At 33.4% G+C, this 22,689-nt stretch overlaps 1 protein-coding gene across 1 annotated transcript in view; it reads right to left on the reverse strand.

Moving 5' to 3' along the window:
- Nucleotides 1-16,701, reverse strand: part of LOC110379441 (sodium-dependent noradrenaline transporter) — a 47,432-nt gene extending 30,731 nt beyond the window's left edge. Inside the window, exon 1 of the mRNA XM_064041632.1 lies at nt 16,550-16,701. The gene's annotated coding sequence lies outside the window, so the exon portion shown is untranslated. The remainder of the gene's footprint in view (nt 1-16,549) is intronic.
- Between the last annotated feature and the right edge of the window lie 5,988 nt (nt 16,702-22,689).

The following is a 22,689-nucleotide window of genomic DNA, read 5'->3' on the forward strand; positions in this document are numbered from 1 at the left end:
GGGTTGAGGAATTCAGATAGGCAGATGATGGTTTTCTGTATTAATGTTTTGCGAAAACAAAGACTGTCGTCACACTTTCAGTATGTTTGTGATTTGACGCTGAGATGCGCAACTACTTATAAGTTTGGTCACATATGTTTTTTTTTTTGTTATGGTGAGAGATTCCACCGAAATTATTATTCACGCCAAGGTTTTTAGATATGTTTTCACGCAAATTGTTACTGTTTAAAACATTGTTTCTTTATACAATTGTTTCTTTTCTCCTGTGGAATTCCTATAATTCCTGAAGTTACATTTACTCGTTAACTTCGGTTTGGTTGCCACAAACGGTAAATAAAACATCGTAAGTAAATAATATGATAACATTAATGTTTAATTACTAATAATATAGGAACTTATCAGGGAAATTAACTATGAAGTACTGACTTTGTTGTAGATCTAATTCCCCTGTTTGAATGCTTTTCCCCGACCTTGATAAGTCCACCACCCACTGCAGTGTTATGTTATCTAGCTATCTTAGCTATAAATTACAAGTATATGCATAAAGAAGGCCACATGAGGTACTGAGATAGTCACTGTAGTTGACGGACATTCCAAGACTTTAAACTACATATAATATTTTGTTGTGTATTTCAAAATAAACCACAGCAGTTACCTTGAGCGCTGTGGAATCTCAAACGTGACAGGCATTCATTTTACTATGACCTAAACTAGTTATTATATTACAAAAATTATTCACTATTTGTTCATGAGGGAAAAATTATAATGTATGTTTCTTTTTATCGCATATATCTTGAAGTTTTGAAATCCATGTACAACTTTTTAAATAGAAGGAATTACAAAATATACACGAAAAATTATTGAAATCTCGCCGAAGCTCAATCGATCGATTTTCTTTTTTTTACTAATACCTATCTATGCAACATCAGTCGAAAGTTTACTATAGTAAAGGTATTGTTTTAACAAAACACCGCCAAGTCCAGCAAGGAAATGTTACACAGCAAGCGATAATAAGAAAAAAAATATAAAATATCGCGGCCGGGAAATGAGAGTTGTTCGTTTGAAGCACGTGACCGATACTTTGATGTTGCCGCCTAGTTAATGGTTAATTTCCGGACTCGAAACAACAATTTATAGTGTGACCGTTTTTAACGGAACTTGAAAGAAAAATATCTATAAATAAATATCTACAATATTTTCCGCTTTAAAAAACAAAACATAATTAAATAAGGAACCCGATATTGTAAATATTTTTTAAAGGACTTCAAAAAAGTGGGACGGTAAAATCTATTTTTATTTTGCTGGCAATTTTATATTTATTATTTTATATTTATTATTTTATAATTTTATTTTTATATTTATATATTTGACCTGCTTCAATGTCAATGTCTGTATTTTTTCTCTTTTTTAGTAATAAAAGCTATAATACTTCGATTAGAAAACATGCTATAAAGCTTATGCTAACAACATGCATAGGTACACTAAGTCTAGTCCTACAACAATTTCCCTACTACGTCGAATATAGAGGTAAAAGTAGGGTTATGTTTTACATCTTGCAATACGATGCCCAAAACACGGTTACTTCTTTCTGATAAACTCAATTATTGGAAAATATTCGTATATCCTTATTGAGTGAGTCTGTTCATAATATTTGAGTACAGATCACCTTGTGAATTCTGGGTGAAAGTAGGTGTTTAACAGTACAAGACATATGTCGAGGTCTATCACCATTAAATAGTTCTTAATAACACGCTTTTTAGATCGACCTGTATATAACTATGTAATAGAATCTAGGTAGGTAACCAATTTTACCAATGATAGCGTCATGAAAATTGGCATCTGTATGTAGCTCTAATCACATTACTAATATAATATAATAATATGCTACTGTCGGACACCACATTAATCAAATTTTAAGGCAAACAGATTGTATAATAATAATGGATAAATAAAAACAATATTAATTTATTTTTATCATAGCTACACGTACATATTTAACTCGCACTTGTTCGCTTTTTAATCTTGGCCATGAATTTCACGACACGAATTCAAATGTTCGTCTCATATTCGGTATCGAAAACCGATACGAGTGAGATGCCTCGGCAGCTACGTTCTGTAAATGTGTGAAGTGAAATCGACAACTTTGTTTTTTACTAGCTTTTTAATAGCATTGGGGATCGGTAGTAGATGGGTTCTTTCTCGTAACGTGTTCTCCTATGTTTTAGTATTAGAAGGTAATTTTAAGTTTGTAAATATAGTTCGTATTGAAGTTTGTGCAAATAGAGTAGATAAGTAAGTTCTTTAAGATTTTATGAGGGAAGTGGATTGGATTTGTTTCCCACTGCAATTCATAAACCAACTTTCAACTTTAAAAGGTCTCTTTTGAAGCTGTTGCGGGTACTGCAGCATCTATATTAAAATTATTGCAATAAAGTCCAAACTCTTCGACCATTTAATAATATTAAAACAAAACAATACCTTATTAAATTCGATGTGAAACTTTTGGTTTCTTTCTAGAACACATTTAACGAAATTTTTGTGTCATTTACTACTACAAGAAAACGGAGATATACATATATATGTATATATAGATATCTGTTAATTGTAATCGAGTTTCAAGGCCGTTTAGTACCAAAAACGGTTTCACACAAAAAGAGTATTACATGATTATGATCCGGGGAAAAGACTTGAAATGATCAAAGCAGAAATGATCAAGAATCGCGATCAGATTACCTCTTGAACAGACATAGAAGGCAGCTTTATAATTTTTGTGTTCATCATGTCTTTGAAGATCTCTTTACTGGTAATAAATATTGAATTAGCGGTCCATTTAGAGTCTACGACGCAGTGCAATGGTTCAGCTTTCCTATATTAATACTGCTTCGGTCAACTTGTTATTTCGTGTTTCTAAGACAGAAAGTCACAGGAGTACTTTTTGAAAGAAGGTTTCTCATCAGATAATTAACTTTTTAAAAAATCCGAATAACAACCATGGTCGAAAAGTTTAAGTGGTTAAAGAAAAATCTGATCTTGTATGTCGATGCATTCGAATAAGTGTGATTCTATTACCCATATGAGTTGAAACTGTTTTATAAAAATCAGAAAGTCTAGTTTGGTGTACAATGTGCTCTCTTTTTAATGATGATATGTACCTATGTAATTGTATTGTAGATTATATTGGATCGTAAAATCTATGATGCTATCAATTAATTGATTTTAAATATAAAAAAAAAAGTTTTAATTGAATAATAATACAGAACGGTCAATTACTTGTCCTGTAGACCATTAGACGTGCTTCAAGATTGCTCTTAATTGTGTCTGTGTCGGCACTACCTAAGCAATTAACTAGTGTATCCAGAATCCTACGCTCTAGATATATGACCCATAGACCACAACTCTGCTTACTTCGCACTGTGGAGGAGCAAGGAGAATGATCACTCATAGTGTCAGAGTATTCATAAGACAGAGAATTCGACGCCAAGTATATGGTCTGTTGTTGTTATCTATTTATCTCTTTTTCCCGCGAATTTGGTTGTTACCTGTCTACATACGTCTGAAATAAAAAATAGGTATCTTAGTTTTTTATTGTATTCAAAAATTCCAGGGAGTTTTTCCGTCGTATATTGCTATTGGGCGTAAACTTCAGTAAAATAGAGATACTAAAAGAGATTCTAAAATAGAGATTACTAAAAAAGAGATACGAGGTTTTTTATGGTATCGTATATGCATCTGTAGTTTAAATTTTAATATACAAGAGTTGTGTAAATATACAAGAGTGTGTACACAATATTAACTACCATTGAAGTCTGCAATACTTAACTAAGTGACATTTCATCATCATTATCTATCAATCTCTGCTCTTACAGACACGACACAAAACTGTGGAGTTAACAGAACAGTATATTTTCCGCGCCATCGTACACAGTCACGTTAGTGAAGGTCAGGCGTGGCGTGCTTAATGTAGCATAAGTCTAATTTACACGCTACCTACCGCTGATAAAGTCATACAAAAATTCCGGGGCCATGAAAGCTGAGATAAGGAAGAGCTAAAACTAGGTGTGAAGTTAACTAAGTGTACGGTCGTGTGAAAAGATAGAAAATAGTATATCGTTAATTACTTTTACAACAAGCCAGCAACATATAGATTATTTTACGGAATTTAGATTTTTTGGGACAAAAAAATTGCGTGCCCTTAGGGAACTCCAGGATAAAAAATAGCTTTTGGGTAACCATTTTAGATAAAATCAAAATCAAAAATGTCACTCAAATATTTTTTCTCCGTTAGATCATCGAGTTTTGTTTATTTTTGTACCTAGGTACTACGTTTTTTTATAACAATAATATTTCAATTTGAATTTCTTTACAGGACTAATTACATATACCTAGTCTTAAATATAACCTTACATCCGAGTGTTACGTTTTGGAAATATAATAAAATTTCAGATTATCAATAACAAACCGCGACCGCTTACTTCATAGCCCCCACCAGTACCGCTATAAAGCCGAGGTGAGGCCAGCAGAAAGCAGTGGCTCGCTCCGTGATAAGGGACGCCATTGTCATGCAGTGGGCACCAAGCCTAATTGTCTGTGAAGCAGTCTGGAGTGAGCCTTACACCTCTCTCGCCGAGGGAAATGAAATCCTTTCGAACTTTTTGTTTTAAATAATTAATTTGTTGTTGGGGAATGCATTTGGATGATACTTTACTTGTCATCATAGGCCACGTGTGTGCCCGAATTCCTTTTGATTTTGGTTCCGGGTTATTTTTAGAATAAGTCGGTGGGATTCAGCATTAAAAAGCTGATTTATTGTCAATAGGTCAAATGCGTTTCCTCATCTAGTTCTCCCACTTGATTTTCACTTGTTCAAGTCAGAATGTAAATAGGAATTATTCGTGTACCCAGTCGTATACAGTTTCTCATTCCGTGGTACCACATATAATACACGATATTCATTTCTTTATCAGTAAAATTTTCAGCGTCACATCCAAATTGTGAACGAATTAACACCTCCTCTGTAACTTTGTAACGAAATACAAATTGTAAGTATTTGGCAACATTTGCTGATCGGAGCCAGTGGACTGAGAAGCGATACACGGATGAGGTTCAACCGCTTTGTGCGCGAATTTTCACGATTATCCTGCCTTTATTACCCGGGGGACATTGAAAAGCGGTCGTATCTGATTGTCGAAGCTGAAATGAAGGATATAGGCTATTAAAAATATCATAAAGTATCTATATTACACTGTTGTCTATGTAAAGTTTACGTCAAAAGGTTATTGACACTTTGTAAATCGGCTTACTTCTGCGGTAAGTCTCGTATTAAGTTTCATTTTAAATAACGGGTAAGGATTAATTTTTAAATCTTCTTACCTGTGTGAAAATAAGTTTGAATTGAAGAATTTATGTACGTGGGTGTAATCTGTAATCTTGTACAAACGTCTAAAAATAGTAGCTTTCAGTTTAAGAAAAACTATTTCTAAAGTTACGTTTTTTTTTCAAAAAATATTTGAAACTTACCTCTTCATATTTTTTACGTTCAAAAGTAAAAATACAGAATCTAAGCGAGATAGTGGTCAAAAGCGTCCCTATCATCAATAATATGAAGAAAATCCTATCCTTCTTACCTTCACACGTAAGCTTTAGCTTCTGACGGCTAAATTAAAAATACTATACACTCATAAACCTCTTGAATGAACGGGCCGCCATCTTGGATCTATCTAGAACCTATTGTTGAATATTTCTGTGAACTATAATAGCACGTCATCCGTCTTAAGATGTCTAAAAATATTGTACTTGAATCACTAAGGCCTAAGTTTACTGATAATATAAACGTCAGTTTTCTTAAAACAATGGTTAACTATGAATTTTCACGCTTAATTTTCAACGTTAATGGTTGTTTTAAGAGAAACGAACGTCTATGTTGTCGGTGTAAGAGTTATCCACCAGTGTCAAGTTACTAAAATCGTCTTCTGAGAATTATTTTCCCCAAAATCAAGTATTTAGGTCCCTATTTTTTAAAATTAAATTGTATAGGAAGCTACCAAATACGGCGCTTCTCATATTCATTTCAATCTGCAATTCAACAATATTTTTCAAAAACATCAATTAGAATACAAAAATGTTACCCGCTACCAGTGAACCTTAAAATTGAATTGTTCGCTCATTGAACGAATGTATGCTAACTCAGCAGTTTTATGTAAAACTGATTTTTATTCTCTTACGGGACCAAAAAAAGCTCATTAGACAAACTCTTTGCAAACTTTGATATCTCATTTAAGGAATGCAATCCAGTGAGGGCCTAGCAGACATTTTCTTATCATAAACAAATAAACACTCATGGCCTTACTACAAAAACTTTAAACACTGTTTTACACTTGTCTAAAAAAAATGTGGCTCCAAAATGAACCATATGTCAACGTCATAATTTGACATTTTTTTAGACAAGTCTTAAACTGACGTTAAAAAGTTTTTGTGGTAAGACGGTCAGGCTTTGCAAGGTCTAGGTAAAATCTTCTTCACAAAATCTAACCTATTAGTTGTATACAATGTGTCCCGGGGACAAGTGACCGCCCGAAATTTTTTGAATATTTGTACAAAATTAAGGATAATTTCGTTTATATTTGGGACTTACCGCCTTTGGTTTTTTTTTAATGATTTTTAGTAAATACTGTGACGTGCTGCAGTTTTTTTAAGATATTTCCTAAGTTTTACATCTTTTAAATTCTTTTTCTTTATTGACTAGCCGACATCATAGTTTATCAATTAAAATTATCAAACATAACAAAAATGTAATAAAACATTTATTAGAAAAAAAAGAAAATAAAAATTCAAAGAAAATAACGCCTTTTTTTCAGTTTTTTCAAAATAAGTCCAATAAATGCCCCCTTAATATCACTTTCTTTTAATTTATTAATAAACTACATGATATTTCCTACAATAGCTCACAACAATGTTTGCTGCTATTTCAAACAAATGCAAAAATACAGTCAGTTGAAATTTGAAAAAAAAAGAGCAAAGCCTGTTATTAACAGGCCTGACAATAAAAATTTTTTAATGATTTTTTTCAAAAATATAAACGTAATTATCCTTAATTTTGTACAAATATTCAAAAAAATTCGGGCGGTCACTTATCCCCGGGACACATTGTATAGAAATCCAACCTGTAGTTTTTGAGTTGATTGTATACAAAAAGATGCCGCGAAGGACTTTGTCCTAAGCAGTAAAGTTGATATAAGTAGTAATGAAATATCGACGATAATTGATGAAACTTGTCCTTGCTAAAATGTTTCTAAAACGAAGCTATAATTTCCAGCTTCATTATCTCCCAGTAGTGTGAGCAAGACTTCTAACCGCAACTTCTAAGCTCCGCTAAGTTGTCGCAACTTGGCTTCTAACAAACGCACTTAATGCTGCTTATTGCAAACTTGCTAACGATTTCAAACTGACTGACATTTGTGCACATAAAGCTACTTATAGATAGAATAATGATGATAAACAGACAATCTTTGATGAAGTTGTCAAAACCACATGCTTTGAAGTTTTAATACATAGGCTGTAAATATCTATACGTTATTTAGTCAATGTAGTAATTTATATACACTTGCATTAGAAAAAAAGTTTTTATTACTACACGTTGACCACGGAAACGTCTAAATAGCGAAAAAAATATATATTTTATGGTTCCTCCTATTAAATAAGTCACTTGTTATGTTACTACCCTTTCAAACACAAATATGTATTAGGCAGATGAACTTATTACGTTATTCAAATAGTTATTCAAACGTTATTCACACGTTAATTTTCTTTAAAACTTTAATAAAATACACCATTTTAGCCTAAAGTTAATTCTTTCCGATAACCATAGGTTCATTTAATATGTTCATCCATGATATTGGTATTTAATATGTTCATCCATGAAATTGTCTTGAATTAGTTGCATTACCTTGTCAATATAATTACGTCTAAATACAACAGGGCTATTACGAACAAACATACGTAAATTACAGCAGACATTGTCAATGATATGTCAAATACACTGTTAGCATCTCTCACACACACGGTAATAGTTGTGACTGACGTACTGACAGCAAACTACTGATATTACAATTTGTGATACTGCCAATATTTATCTGTACTAAAACTATCTATTGTACCTATATATTTTTTTGATACTTTCTACTAGCGGTTTCACCCGCATACCAGGAAAACTTCTTCCCGAACCTGGATAAAATGTCTATAGCCTGCGTTGCTTGGGTATTCCCAGTGTAGCTTTTCAATAGTGAGAGAATTGTTCAAATTAGTTCTGTAGTTTTAGAGTAATGAGCGGAATCATTTTTTTGTTTTAGGACACAAAAACAAAAAAATGATTCCTTAGATAGTTCAAATACATGTTTAATCTCACGAGTAGGGTGAATATGCGTAGGTTTTTTTACAGAACCTGTATACCATGCACTAAAAAGTACGTAACTGCGTACACCCATACATAGATATACATTCAAACGAAGGCGCAGTACGACCAAGGCTCACCAAGGAGTCGTTGTATTTACTCCTCACGCATGACAAAGGGCGCCTCACTCGTTGCAGACAAGAGTCACTTGTTTTACAAGTGTTACGTGACACATCCAGTTGTGGGGAGATCTCTGTAATCCTGCCGCGGTAATCTGTGACCGAATATATGGTTGGTTTGCGATTTTGGGTTTTTAATGAGGTTGGTTGAAAATGGGGTAAAAATAATGATCAGGTAACTTTTTTTTGTTGGGTAATGAAATGTAACTTTGTGACATTTTCTCTTTTTTTTGTTTTGAGGTAAACACGACATTATTTCTGCTACACAATTATCTATAAAATCAAAGGATTTACTTACTAGTTAATGTAGTTACGTACATAAAAATTGTGTTACAAAACGCGGGAAAACCAATCAGTTTTGACCGATTCTGAAAACATCTTAATCGAAAACCAATAGGTATTACTAAAACCTGCTGCCATCACTAAATTATTGACTGTGAAAGACATTCTATACGCCAATAAAGAGAATCGTTGCCTACCAATAACACATTGATATTCAACTGGATACATTAATATAAAACATCAAAGTATCTAAAAGTCCATAGTTTTCCTAGGAGACTCTTTGAATTGAAAGCTATACACACAACACTGAATAACGTCAAACGTACATATTAATGTACAGTCAGACAGAAATATTCATGACTAAAAATCGTAATGTTTTGAGTTATATATTTTAATAATATCATTATCTAAATACTTACGAGACTAAGTCTTAGTTTCTTTGCTATGTAAATTGATAATTAAATAAGTAGATACCTGCTTGACTATCTTCTAAATAACTTTGAATAGGCTCGCTCATCCACAAAACAGGCGTCAATAGATTTCTTTTCATAAGTGACATAGCATATAATGAGCCACAATATATAATAGCCACTTTTCCATACTTTTCAGAAATAAAATATACCTATTACAAATTCTATAAATCTTTTTTTAAAATTCAATTTTATTTCTGCTTAGTTAATAAAAAATATGTTTAAAACAACATTCAATACTATGTCAATTGCTGTGGAAATCAAATTGTTGCGTCGACTGTACCTTTTTACACAAACGTGTATACATTCTCTTTGTACAATTACTAAGATGTTGTATTGTTAAAGTTCAACTTAAAGGGCTCTGAACTGCTTGTTTACAATATACACATTTATGTTAGTAGAAGATACCGTGTTGCTTTCACTTCAAACTTGTGTAAATAGTCATTTAAAGCAGAGATTTCTGATACTAAGTTCGAGATTATTTTAATTCTTCCTTATTTTGAAGACAGAGGAAACATTTTTCTTGTTTTTTGGCTGTACCTTAAAGGCTCCGAAACTACTGAACCGATTCTAAAAATTGTCAAAGATGCTACATTGTCCCTGACTATTTTATTCGCGTACGAGCAGTAGATAGTTTCCACGGGACGCGAGTGAAAGCAGCTAGTTTTCTTTCCTAACAAGCTTGAATTTCTGCTCAAAAAAATTACAACCAACACCTTTTAATCCCACATTTTTTTTAACTAACATATTAAAGATCTGTACACATCCTATAGTAATTTCTTCCGCTATTAAACCTTTTAATTACACATATCAGACGCGAAGCACAAAGCAGTAAGGAGCGTGGTCGATACATTAGCACAAGAATACGGCTTATCTCCCGGCTTTTGTGCAGCGAACGTTTTGCCGCGCCGTCCTGTGGAAGATAAGCTGCCGTAATGACCTAACAGATACTTGTAGTGTGAAGTATGTTGTAAAATATAAGATCAAGAAGTTGGTGGAGTATCTATAGTGTATAACATCTTGTAGTATGTTCCTTGTATATCTAATATTATAAAACTGAAGAGTTAGTTATCTAATCTTAAAGACTTTTGGTACGATTTTAAAGTCTTACAGGGTAAGATGCTTAGCCCATTTACCGAACGTGGCTATAGGCTACTTTTATCCGGGTGCGTGAAACAGTTTCCACGAACGCAAGTAAAATCGCCGGTAGAAGCTAGTTACCAGATACTTGTATACTTAAGATGATTGATTGATTGAAAAACATACAAATTCCTTTATAGGGATTACAATTCCCAGAACATACCATATTCAATTTTCAATTACTTTCAGTTTTTTGGTATCTTTTAATTGTCTACTTATTTTTTTTCAATAGATTGCTCGATGGCAACATTGACAGTCTATTGACATTTCTCGATAGAGAGATTAGCTAATCAGAAGTATCGATTTTGAGAAATATAAAATTTTCTAACGGAAATTAATAGCGCACGTTACCAGTTCAGTAGATTTTAAGATTGGGTGAGTTTAATAGAAAAACATATTATTTAGATACTGCAACCTAGAGCTTATGCTTAACTATTGACTTAATAATGTGGTTTTAAAGAAAGAAAGAATGGTATCCATTGCATTAAAATTTAAAAGAATGTGTTCAATGACAGAGAAGCTAAATAGTTTATTTTTCAAACAGGAAACACTATCATTTTATTATGGTTAGTCTTGCAGATAACTGATAATTCAATTATTTTCATGCAAGTTACTCGTCATCTTGAAGAGGCGGCAGCTCGAGACTTATGTGTACCTAACATTTAAATCGGCTGAGCAGTTTTGTCGTGAAAGCATGACAAACACACAAACAGACAGATGCACTTTCTCATTTATAATATTAGTAATTCTCCGACATATGCAACAGAGTGCAATAAGAGGAATGTACGTAGTAAACACGGCGCCGACGATTCAATTGTTCGCCTGAAGTGTAATTGAGTTTTCCAGGATACTCCCGACGCTCAAGTATTGGAATTGACAGCTAATACCTGCTGGTAGACTTCAATGTAGTACTTCCAACGTCTATTAGTGTATTCCTGTATATTTCGTGTAAGGAGGTTAATTTATTTGGGGTAAGACTTCGGATTAAGTAGGTCTTGAATTCTTTTAAATAACTTTTATATAAATTGTTGATAAATTATTTAGATTACTGTCTGCGGAAAGCTATCGAACCTTGATTAACATTAAAATTCGACTCATGAAAACGAAATCCTTAGTAATACATAATGTATGTGAATGCAAGTAGGTATGCAAGAAAACTTCTGCAATGATTTTAATCATAATATTGGCAGTTAGATAGTATACAGCCTAAAAAAGGACATAGGTAACTTTTCATCCGGTTGCTGGAAGTACGTTTTCTTTGAAAATGGGTATTACCGCATTTTTACTCCTTAATTAACCTAAGATATTCAATATAATAAACCTGCCCATAAAGATGAATAACAACAGAAATCCAGACTTACATTTAAAAGGAGTATCACTTAAAACAGTAACCAAATTAGCATTAATGAAATTTGTAGAAAGAAAGAAAACTCATTACTTTATTCAGTTATCAGTGTATTGCACAATTACACTGCACTTTACCGTATTGAACAAATGCAATCTCTATTAAGTTGGCTACGGCTTATTGAACTTGCCGTTATCTAACTAATAATCATTATAGGTTTCTTAATAAAAAGCTAAGTATGTATAAACACCAACTAACTATTACTCTCTGGTATTAGAAAATGGGACTATCTTACATTATAGGTGTTCCTTGAAGTATGTTTCAAATTAAGTGGAAATAAATGGGCCCAAGGTCAGGTCATTTCGAAACTTCTTAAACCAAGAATGACGATGTCTTTGAGTCAAAAATTATGACCAAAACTGTTTTTGGTCTTTGTTGAAGTTTGTTTTTTTTTTGCGAAATTGTGTATTACCTACGAGAATTTGCTTAAACACATAAAGTACCTACTAGATTTATCATTTTCATAAATGACGCAAGTGTGCACCTAAGGGATAATACTCCTTCATTAGATTGTCACACAGATCGCCTTATTCGGCAGAACGCCATAAACTTATTCTAAACACAAATTAAATCAGCTGACCAACACGAAAAGTAAATAATATAAAAAACAATATTTCTAAAAGCAGCACTAAACGCAATATGATTATAGCAACATTTAATAAACCCGACTGGTATTGCATTTGTCGGTAATGCGGCAGAGTGCACCTGTACCCTTTGCTTAAAATATTGTTTGTATTCCATAAATGACGCTTGTGTGCAAATAAGGGATAATACTCCTTCATTATTCATTATATTCGACAGAACGCCATAAACTCATTCTAAAAACAAATTAAATCAGCTGACCAACACGAAAAGTAAATAACATAAAAACAATATTTCTAAAAGCAGCACAATAGAGGTCCACTAAACGCAATATGATTATAGAAACATTTAATAAACCCGACTGGTATTGCATTTGTCGGTAATGCGGCAGAGTGCACCTGTACCCTTTGCTTACCTCCCGTCGTTGTATAAATCCTACTGTTGTTGGTTTAGCCGCGTTTTAACATAAATTAGTTTTCGCTTTATTTTTATTTGTTTTGGTCTGTTGTTGATCTCGATTTCGCAATTGTATTTAGACCATAGATAAACTCTTTATGAAAAAGGAAAGACGAAAAGACATTGACAGTCTTATTTGTTTTGGCCTGCTGTGATAGCTACTGAGCGACTATATTTAGACCATAAACTATTTATGAAAAAGGAAAGATGAAAAGACATTGGTCTATGGTAGTGCATATACATATATCGATGCGAAAAGAATTGTTTTCGATTTCTAAAGGCCAGTCAAAAGCTTGTTTAATGATTCAATATCAATTACCATTCATTGTATTTAACGAAACAATCCGAGCGTTAAAAATTTTACGTGTTTTCTCATGCAATAAAAAACAGTAACCCTCCTTGAAATGTAGAAATCTAACCATTGCAACGGTTTTGTGGGGTTTAGTGTAATTTAGACTTACTTTCTTTGTAATAAATAAATTAAATAAGCTAAATAACTATCTTACAGTCAAGTCATCTGCCTTGCTATCCATCTACTCAAAGATAACACAAAATACTCACAAAAAAATAAAACTTTTCACAGAAAAATGCACTTTAAGTGCCCGATATAGCTGCCAAAAGTAAACATAATCGCGTGACAGCCTGTCCTAAGTACTGCACTTAGAGTAACATTAGCGAGACGAATTGTTCACGATTAGTAACGAAATACTGACGGATGGCCAGCGACGGGGGAATACCGGCATTGCCATCAGTAAGATGTTTCATTACGGGATTATCAAGTCGGTGATCAATCATTTTGTGATTGTGTGACTGCTTTATTAGAGTGGTTTTAAAGAAAGTCTTAGATATGAAGCTAAAAAGTTACAAATCATTCTATGGGAAGAAAATAAACCTAAGTACGATATGTTTCAAAGCATGTCCTCACAAAAGTAGAGAGAGGGATAGACTCGACGCCATTACAATAAAATCTTAAAGCGCATTAAACCTAATTATAATATCTATCTTGTCTTCCTTTGTATCTATTGTAATGGAATAGTTTGGTTACTTCCCCATTTTACGAAGAAAAACTCTCAAATTGGCTAGGGTTCATGATGTTTGGTAATAAGCACCTATTTGTATCAAAAAGTCAAATCATTTATTTCAATTAGGCCTTTTCAAACACTTATGAATGTCAAAAATATATAAATTAGGTTGATTCTATCTACAAAGTAGGTATGTATGCCACATTTAAATCAAAGTTTATTCAGTTACCTGAAGTATAATATTGAAAGGTACCGCCTTTTGGCAGTCCTTTAAGTTCAATACCACATCATTTATCACTGTGTCCTACCGATACATAATTCAATACATACTAGTTCAATACATATAAATAGTTATACCCCAAGGCTATTTATATCACGAAGGCTCAACGCGGATTGGCGATTTCGGACTTTTTAAGTCCAAAGCTACGCTTAAAAAAGCCATCTTAGAGTAGGTATGTGAAAACTACTACAAATATAAAGGTTCTACCTCGCCTCTACTAACGGTCAAATACGTTTCGTCTTTATATCTATAAAACTGCCAAAAATCACGTTCGCATCAGATCCCAATAAAATATTTTAGCAAATTAAAATCATGAAATTATTAACAAAAAGTAGAACAAAAAAAAATAAACATTAACAACGACTTGTTTAAAGCTTTCAAGCCTAACTGACTTAAATTAAATGATACTTTTTACCCGATTATGAAATGTGGTTTATTAAGACGTGAGAGAAACCGCGGGTATCAGCCAGCATTAAATAAGCAGTGTATTATGTCCCGCAGTGGACTTGTATAAGCCGATAAATCCGATAATGATTTCCAAATACTTATAATGTGTTTGGCTTTTAGTCTCACACTGAAGCGCACTTTAAACTTTGTGATACTAATTGATATTGTCACTTGACGAGATAATCTTAAATCGTTAGTGATGTTAGTGAGATATGTAGTCTGTTTGTATGTATATTTGTTGTTTAAACTGGGTTATTCAATTAAGCATGTTTTTTAACAGCGATGTTCTATTACAGCCTTTTAATCGTCCCACTGCTGGGCACAGGCCTCCTCCCACACGGAAAAGGATTGAGCATTAATCACCACACTTGCTTAATGCGGGTTGGTGATTTCAAACTTTATAGTCCAGGTTTCCTCAAGATGTTTTCCTTCACCTTTTTATCAGTCATTGGTGTCCAAGATACTTAGAAAGTACGTACAAACATAGAAAAGTTGCATTGGTACTTGCCTGCCCTGGAATCGAACCCACATCCTCATACTCGAGAGGTTGGTTCTTTATCCTCTAGGCAACAGAGATGTTGCTGGACATACATTTTAAAACATATTTGGAAACATCATTATTTCACGCTAATCTCATAACCAAGTCCAATTTGAAAAGTTATTTCACTGTTAGATAGTAAATCGAGAAAGGTATACTATACATCCGCGTGTGAGAAATAGTTTAATCAGAACTTGAGTGGAATGGAAAACAGCTAGATTTCTATAAAGAGAGAAAAATCTAGAATTTAAAGTAGAAAAAATCCACATTCTCTTCACAAGTAGATATCTATTAAACAGTTTTTAAAGTAGCAAGCTGACACGTTTTTCTACACCAATTACAATTGTCAACAAGCAAATTAAAATTGTTATAAAAATGACGGTAACATAATAGTTTGGGGACTAATTAAACGTCCCCTGATGACGTATTAATTGACAAAATCACCCACGCCTTTGAGTGAAATGTTTCAAATAATTATGTGTTAATTTACTGGTTTATTATTTTACAGTAACGAAGGTTAGTGATGTTAATGAATATGCGTAATAATATTTATAGTGATGGATATTTTTTGTAGTAGAAATACGATTAAACTATAAAATCGTTATTTCAAATTATCTTACATAGCAGTGTTACGGTTGATATGAAGTAGGATAAGTGACCAAAACCCAAATATCCAAGACTAAAAATCTATTATTAAGAAAATCAAACCAAAACACACTTTATTTTATTTATTTTTTCAAATACCCGCACACTACAGATTAAACAGCCAACAGGTAAAGCGATGGTTGGCAAAAATCTTGATTAATCTTTTAATTATTAAAAGAAAATCTTGATGATTGATCAATCAAAGTTTTCAGTCGTTCTGAAACCCGTTAAATACCTACCTGATCTTTATAATATGCGTATTACCGATCATCTCCATATTGATTCATAAAAATTATCTGTGTGTCAACTAAAATGCTCTGATAAATTCTCATTTATAAAAAAAAACCTTTGATTAGGATGCCGAATGACACTCCTCTATATAATGTATAGTGTTTGCTATGGGCCTTGATGCCTGATTTAAATAAATAAATATATTTTTTCAGCTCAGGATTAATCGAAATCCGAATGAAAGCTTGTTAGTTTGAAGCTTATTTTTAAGATATTGACGAGACTAAGGCGTTTATAAAAAAAATACATAATTATTATTTAAGAACAGAATGGTTATATAATATTTACATCAAATCTATCGATAAAATTCAACTAAACAATTAAAACCAAATACCATTATAATCCTATTACGCGTAATATTTGCAAAGTTACTCGAATTCTCGGAAAACCTCGAAACACAAAATCCGAAAGTACTCAAAAACAACTTACCTGCCATAAATCTTAATAAGTTCCGATTTATTGGCTTCAGAAGTTAAAGGGCACTCAATGAAAAGTGTTTGTTCACGTTACGTTAAGTTACGAAGTTACGGAGCGAGCGCGGGACGTGTGTACTCGCTGGCGGGCCGATCGCGACTGACTGAGCCACTGAGGCGACGGCTCTTGGAGTTGCACTGGCTGGTAAGACAGGTGTTTCGGACTCATTACTGCTGGAAAATAGAGTGCTCTATGGTTCTGGTTTATTGGGACTGCGATGTTACGTTTGTGTTTAAATTACAATTATTGGGTGGAAAATAGTGGATGGATTAAACTTGACGATTTGTATGAGCAATGTTATTAATGAATAAGTTAAAGTGGATACTGAAGTTAAAATTATTTACAGTTCTAAGTAAAAATGCCATAGTACGGTAGTACCACGATGTCTTTATTAAGAAAGTTCAGGTAAAGTTATCAAAAACAATTTAATGTGAAAATGTACCGTTTTTTTCATACCTTTGCTAAACCTTTGGTCACAGGCATATTGCCAAACATTTACAAAGGCTTACCTTCCCACTCAGAGACATTTAATGATTACTTAAGTCACTCCTTAGTAACGGAATGTAATACAAATCCATCACTAAGGAATGGCTGTAACCATTAAATGTCTCTGAGTGGGGAGGTAAGTTACATAAACATTGGTTAAATAATATAGTATTTAATACATTGTACGTCACATACTATATTATCAAAGCAACAAAATAAAACTTCTACTACATCACTTACTACGCCGTAGCACAGACTACGAAACTGCTACGTCGCAACTTCGTAGTAAAAGTACCGTAAGTGACCGTAACACCGAAATGAATAAAATAATCCAGTTTCGTGAGAAAGGTTCAGCATTTTATTAATATTTTATTAACTATTAATATTTAATACATTGTAAAGGTATATTCTGTGAGATAATATGAGGAGTTTTGTGGCCACACGAACGATAATGGCGGGTCTGTAGATCGATTCTTAGAGTTTGTGAATCGTATCGAATATCGATGTTTTTATATAGTCGTGAAAAAAGTTGTGTAAAATATTTGTAACCTACTTCGGAATAAGTATAATATGTGTGTTTTTTACTACATATTAGACTCTCTGCAAGAAAAAAAACTCAATTTCACATGACAGGTGTACTTTTATTCAATTATTCAAATTACAATATAAGAGACATAAGCAATTAATAAATTAAATATTATTCAAAACGATTTTATTGGAAATCGACGTATTTATTGTAATTGTACTTAAAGATTCAAGAACATTCTAATTTCGTCCGTATCTGCTAATGAGTACAGTTGATAATTGCTTAGCATTGTAATGTTATTAGCTAAGCAAAGCTTGATTTATACAATGGTTATCAAGCCTTTCAAATAACTCTCAAGGAGCGGTGTTTCGCATTGTAGTGGGGAGAAAAATAAGTGTACTGGTCAAAGCATTAACCTCCACACCACCATTTATGTGGGTTTGATACCACGTACCATTGTGACTTTCGTTAAGCTAAAATTTAAATTAGCAAGACACACTTTTTTAAATGCACATTAAAATCCTTACAAGACTTTTCTAACAAGTTCAAACACAGATTTTATAGAATGTTCCATCATGTCACCAGTTTATATCTTCGAATGCGATTTGTGATACAATGTTTAAAAAGATTTCCTTTATCAATAATACTGGTATCCAATGTTTTTATATTAACCATTGTTTGATTTAATAATGAATTTAAAGAAAGGGATTTTCATATAAAAGCCGAGTTTTTTCATTGTTTGAAGAGGAAAGGAAAAACCTAAGTGTTCAATTAATTTACTTGAAGATTGCGAATACTGTTACATAGCTTACAAAAATACAGTAGGCCAAAACAATTAAGTTAAAAGAGCGAGAAATAATAATTTTCGTGTGACTGGAACGCAGACTATTAAGATTTGTATAGATGCTTCCAATTTGGATGTAAATTAAAATAACATAAAAAAATAACTAATTTCAGAATAAAAGGTTCTTAGTTTAACCTTCTTGTATGTATGTTTGTTTGTGCACGATTATCTCATAAATTTTTAATTGAAGGTAACGTCATACATTACTGCCAAATTCACACAGTATGCGATGAAAGTAAAGATAATATTATTATCATCATATTATTTTGTATCCTTTGTTATTCGTAGACCAGTCATAAATAATTGAGTGATATGCGTTTTTCCACTTCCTTTGTGACGGATAACGTGGAAATATAAAAGAAAGTGCAGCAAGTTTTCTGAGAGGACATAAACTGTGTAATTTCGCAACAATTTACTGGATTATTTGAATATTTAGTCGTCATGAGTAATCAAATTCCAGAAAGTCTAACAATCAGACTTATTACACTTTAAAGGGGAGTTTAGATAGGCAGTCGCTTCATGTAAAACGCTGATACTTAGCTGCATTCAGCTAGATTGGAAACCGAACCTAACAATTACATATGTATTTTGTCAACCTAAATAAGCCCAAAGAAACTTGTCTAATTCATCATCCCAATTTTTATTTGTTTGTGCTGAAAACTGCTGAACCGATTGGAATAAAATTAGGCACGAAAATAGTTGAATACACTGAAGATTACTTTACCCACTGCTGTCATTACTCTGTGGCATCCAGTCCGAGGCACTTTATCGAACTAGTTGGCTCAATTAGCCGACTATAGTGCATGGTTTTGGCGTCTCCATAGTTCTTATGTCAAAGTTCAAATTAAGGATGCACCGTTCAACTATCACTTAAGTAGTACGAATTAATCTGCTTTCCCGGCTGTGGGTCTTGGGAAGTTTTTAAAGCTAAGATTTTGAATTAAAGTTTAGACGATAACCTTGGATTACAATATGATTTTTCTTAGAATTTTTCGATATCGTGGATATAGCTAACGTGTGAAAAAAGTTACCTAAGTGTTAATTTGATACACAAGCTAATATCAGGTAGGTACTGCGAAGTTTCATCAAAATACATTTAGTAAGTAGATTTAACGTGAAAGTGTAGCAAACATAACATACATTTAAGCATCTTTACAAACTTTCACGTTAATAATCATCATCCCCCTGCCCTTATTCTTATTTAATGTTTTCTTCTGTCCATACTCTTCTCTTCGCCGTCACACTTTTTAGTAGAATTTCATTCTCCATCTACCTTCTAAAGAGAATACAAACTCTGCACATGTTAGTATCGCGACATATGTAGGTATGTACAATAAATAATGTGTACACAGTACGTCAGGGGCGGCGACGATCGTGTTACAACTATCACTTACAATGATAGGATTAGCTATGGCGTTTATAGATAAAGAGGTTTGTACTACACGTAGATAAAGGTGTCTTATCATTGGGTCTAATATAGGTAAGCTGGTTTTTATTTTTTTTAACTCCATGACGAAACTACTTTAGTACTGTAAAGAATCATAATCCTATCATAATGTTTACTTTCTTATTTTTGTGCTTTTACCGACTTCAAATCAAAAAGAGGCTCTCAGTTTGACCTGTATTTATGTTTGACCACTTCACTGTCACTTTGACTGAATCAGTCTTGATGCGGTTTTCAGCATAATACCTATTTGTCAGACTTACAAGAAGTTTTTAGGTTACTGAAGTCTTTTTTTTAAGGTTTAGAGACATAAAGTGGTTTTCTGGTATAGTGAACCATTTTACATTAAACATAACAAAATATGGACATCATTGCTAGTCTATGCTAGCATTAATTAAAATATTTCTTTCAACCGATCCGTCCTTATAAATGCTAATTAAAAAGCCATGCAGTACACAGGGTTTTCCGTAAAGTGCTTCACAAGCAATCCAAGACGGATGAAATTAATACAATATGTTACAACCATGGAGTACAAAATGACTAGCGAAGGTGCCATAAAGGAAAATCTCCAAAGAAAGTAGCTCGCCAAAATGCGAGAGACGAGGAACGTTGCTATCTTCGCCCTTATGCACCTTCTCTGGACCTGACCATGTTTTGTTATCCCAAAAATCGTTGACAGATGTCTCGAAGAACCCCAATGCGTCGTCAGTTCGTAACTGATCGTTTTTGACCTAGACGAAGGTGAGTGACCTACCTGCATTATGACATCTCCGATAATTTTTCCTTACTCCGTGATTACAACCCTGCACGGGCCACTGAGTTTGTTGCCCAAAAGGAATATTAAATGGCCGCCAAAGCCGTAATATTACGTTGTAATCGCGAATATAAAGGTTTATAATTGGTGGCACAATAGTTCAAATGAAAATTAAATATATTTTTCCATCATTGAACTCGATTAATTTTTTGACTGCTTATTAAACTATGCAAGCTACGAAACATGAGTAAGCCCTAGGAAATCATTTAACACCTACTTTATAAAACGTTCCAGTGAAAAGTTTTAACAGATATCGTCATTAATCGCCAAGATTGTCGTCGAGGGGCGATTACCAGAGACAATAGAGGTGCGCGGTGATTAATACGCGCCCCGGGATGAATGTCCACTGAGAACTAGCAGCGTTCGCACTAATCACCAGCCTTTATCGCCATATTTGAATAATTGCTTAATTTTATGAAATTATTTTGATTTTTATATGTAGTCAATGGCTGTGTTGGGGTAGCACCTATCCTCATATAATTTTTATATATTCGGCCGTTTTGACGGTGGAATCGTAACCAATAATAAATTCAGAATATGTATTTGTTTGCAAAGGTAAACAGGCGTTCTAATTAACTAAGTATAAGAATTTTATTACGATATACGTTATGTAATTATTATGATATATACGTTGTAATTAACAATACATTATAGTTATATTACAGCTTAACAGCCTTTTTCAGCTATTGCAAATATCAGGGCATTTATTAGATGCCTTTCATATTTTGGAACCACTATCAATAACTCGCCATTACCATCAACTACAACAAAATAACAAACAAACCAACAACAACAAAAGGTTTAAACTAAATCCCCTGGCCAGCTCTTAATGGTTTTCGAATGAATCAGCCGCTCTATCGAGAACATCTTCAAATCGCATTGCAAGTAACTAAATAACGTTGAGAATTGTACGATGCACCTGGACACCTGGGTGCTTTCATTAATAAAGATTTATTACAGAGAAAATAGCGAATTGATTTGTGTTGATGTTATTGGGAATATGTTACTAAAAATGTTTAATTTCATGTAGTTACTCATAATTAATAAATACAATACTTATTATGAATATTAAAGCAGTTGGACTTTCACATGCCAAAATTAGGTAGGTACTGAACCGATTTTACTGTTTGGCAGAAAGGACTTTTTGCATAAACTACTTTACCTACCTGGGGACGCGAGAACAACATCTTTGGTAATACATATAATAAAGAAAAAAAGCTTTTTGATTTGTCAGTACCTACCAAGGCTTCGAACCTTCGATTTGTAAAATTCTTTCACTATCCAGAAACTACATTATGACCCAGAAACATAGGCCTAAGTAACATAGGATATATTTTGACCGGTTGGGTTGCGCGAACGTAGTTACCTAGGAGGGCGGGTGAAACCGCGGTTAGCAGCAGTGTTTAACATTTAGAGTTATCAGATTGCCGCGCGGCCCCGACTCGCATAGGCTACATTTTTGCTATATTTCGGGTGTAATAGTTCCTTTGAGAAGCGAGTGAAACCGCAGGGTATAACTAGTGGTTAATATTTAGAGTTAAGAGTGATCAGATTGCGGCGCTATGGTGAGGAGCCGTCATTACACGGCGGCTATTGTCACGCGCTCGCAGACATCTCGGGAATTCATCCGCGGCGCCCGGGAATCTATATGCCGTGCGGTTTAAACGCTGCGTTTTGTTATTATCTTATCATTTAGCTAGTTGAGACAAAAATCATTATACTTTTTCGCTATTATTAAGATGTTGCTATTGAACAAGCATGTTATAAGAACAATAAATGTCTCGGTATAAATCCGTAACCGAATTTACAGATTAGTCAGTGAAAGTGAAGTGCAGTGGAAAGCATCAATATGCTCCAGCTTAAATAGCAGAACTTCTTCCACCAATTCTTCAGCAGAACAACCCCACGCACCCGCATAAAAATTTGCCTTGAGTGATAAATGGGGTTTCTAACACAGAAAGAGTTCTTCAAATCGGTTTAG

Source organism: Helicoverpa armigera, chromosome 25, assembly GCF_030705265.1.
Source record: "Helicoverpa armigera isolate CAAS_96S chromosome 25, ASM3070526v1, whole genome shotgun sequence".
Taxonomy (NCBI): domain Eukaryota; kingdom Metazoa; phylum Arthropoda; class Insecta; order Lepidoptera; family Noctuidae; genus Helicoverpa; species Helicoverpa armigera.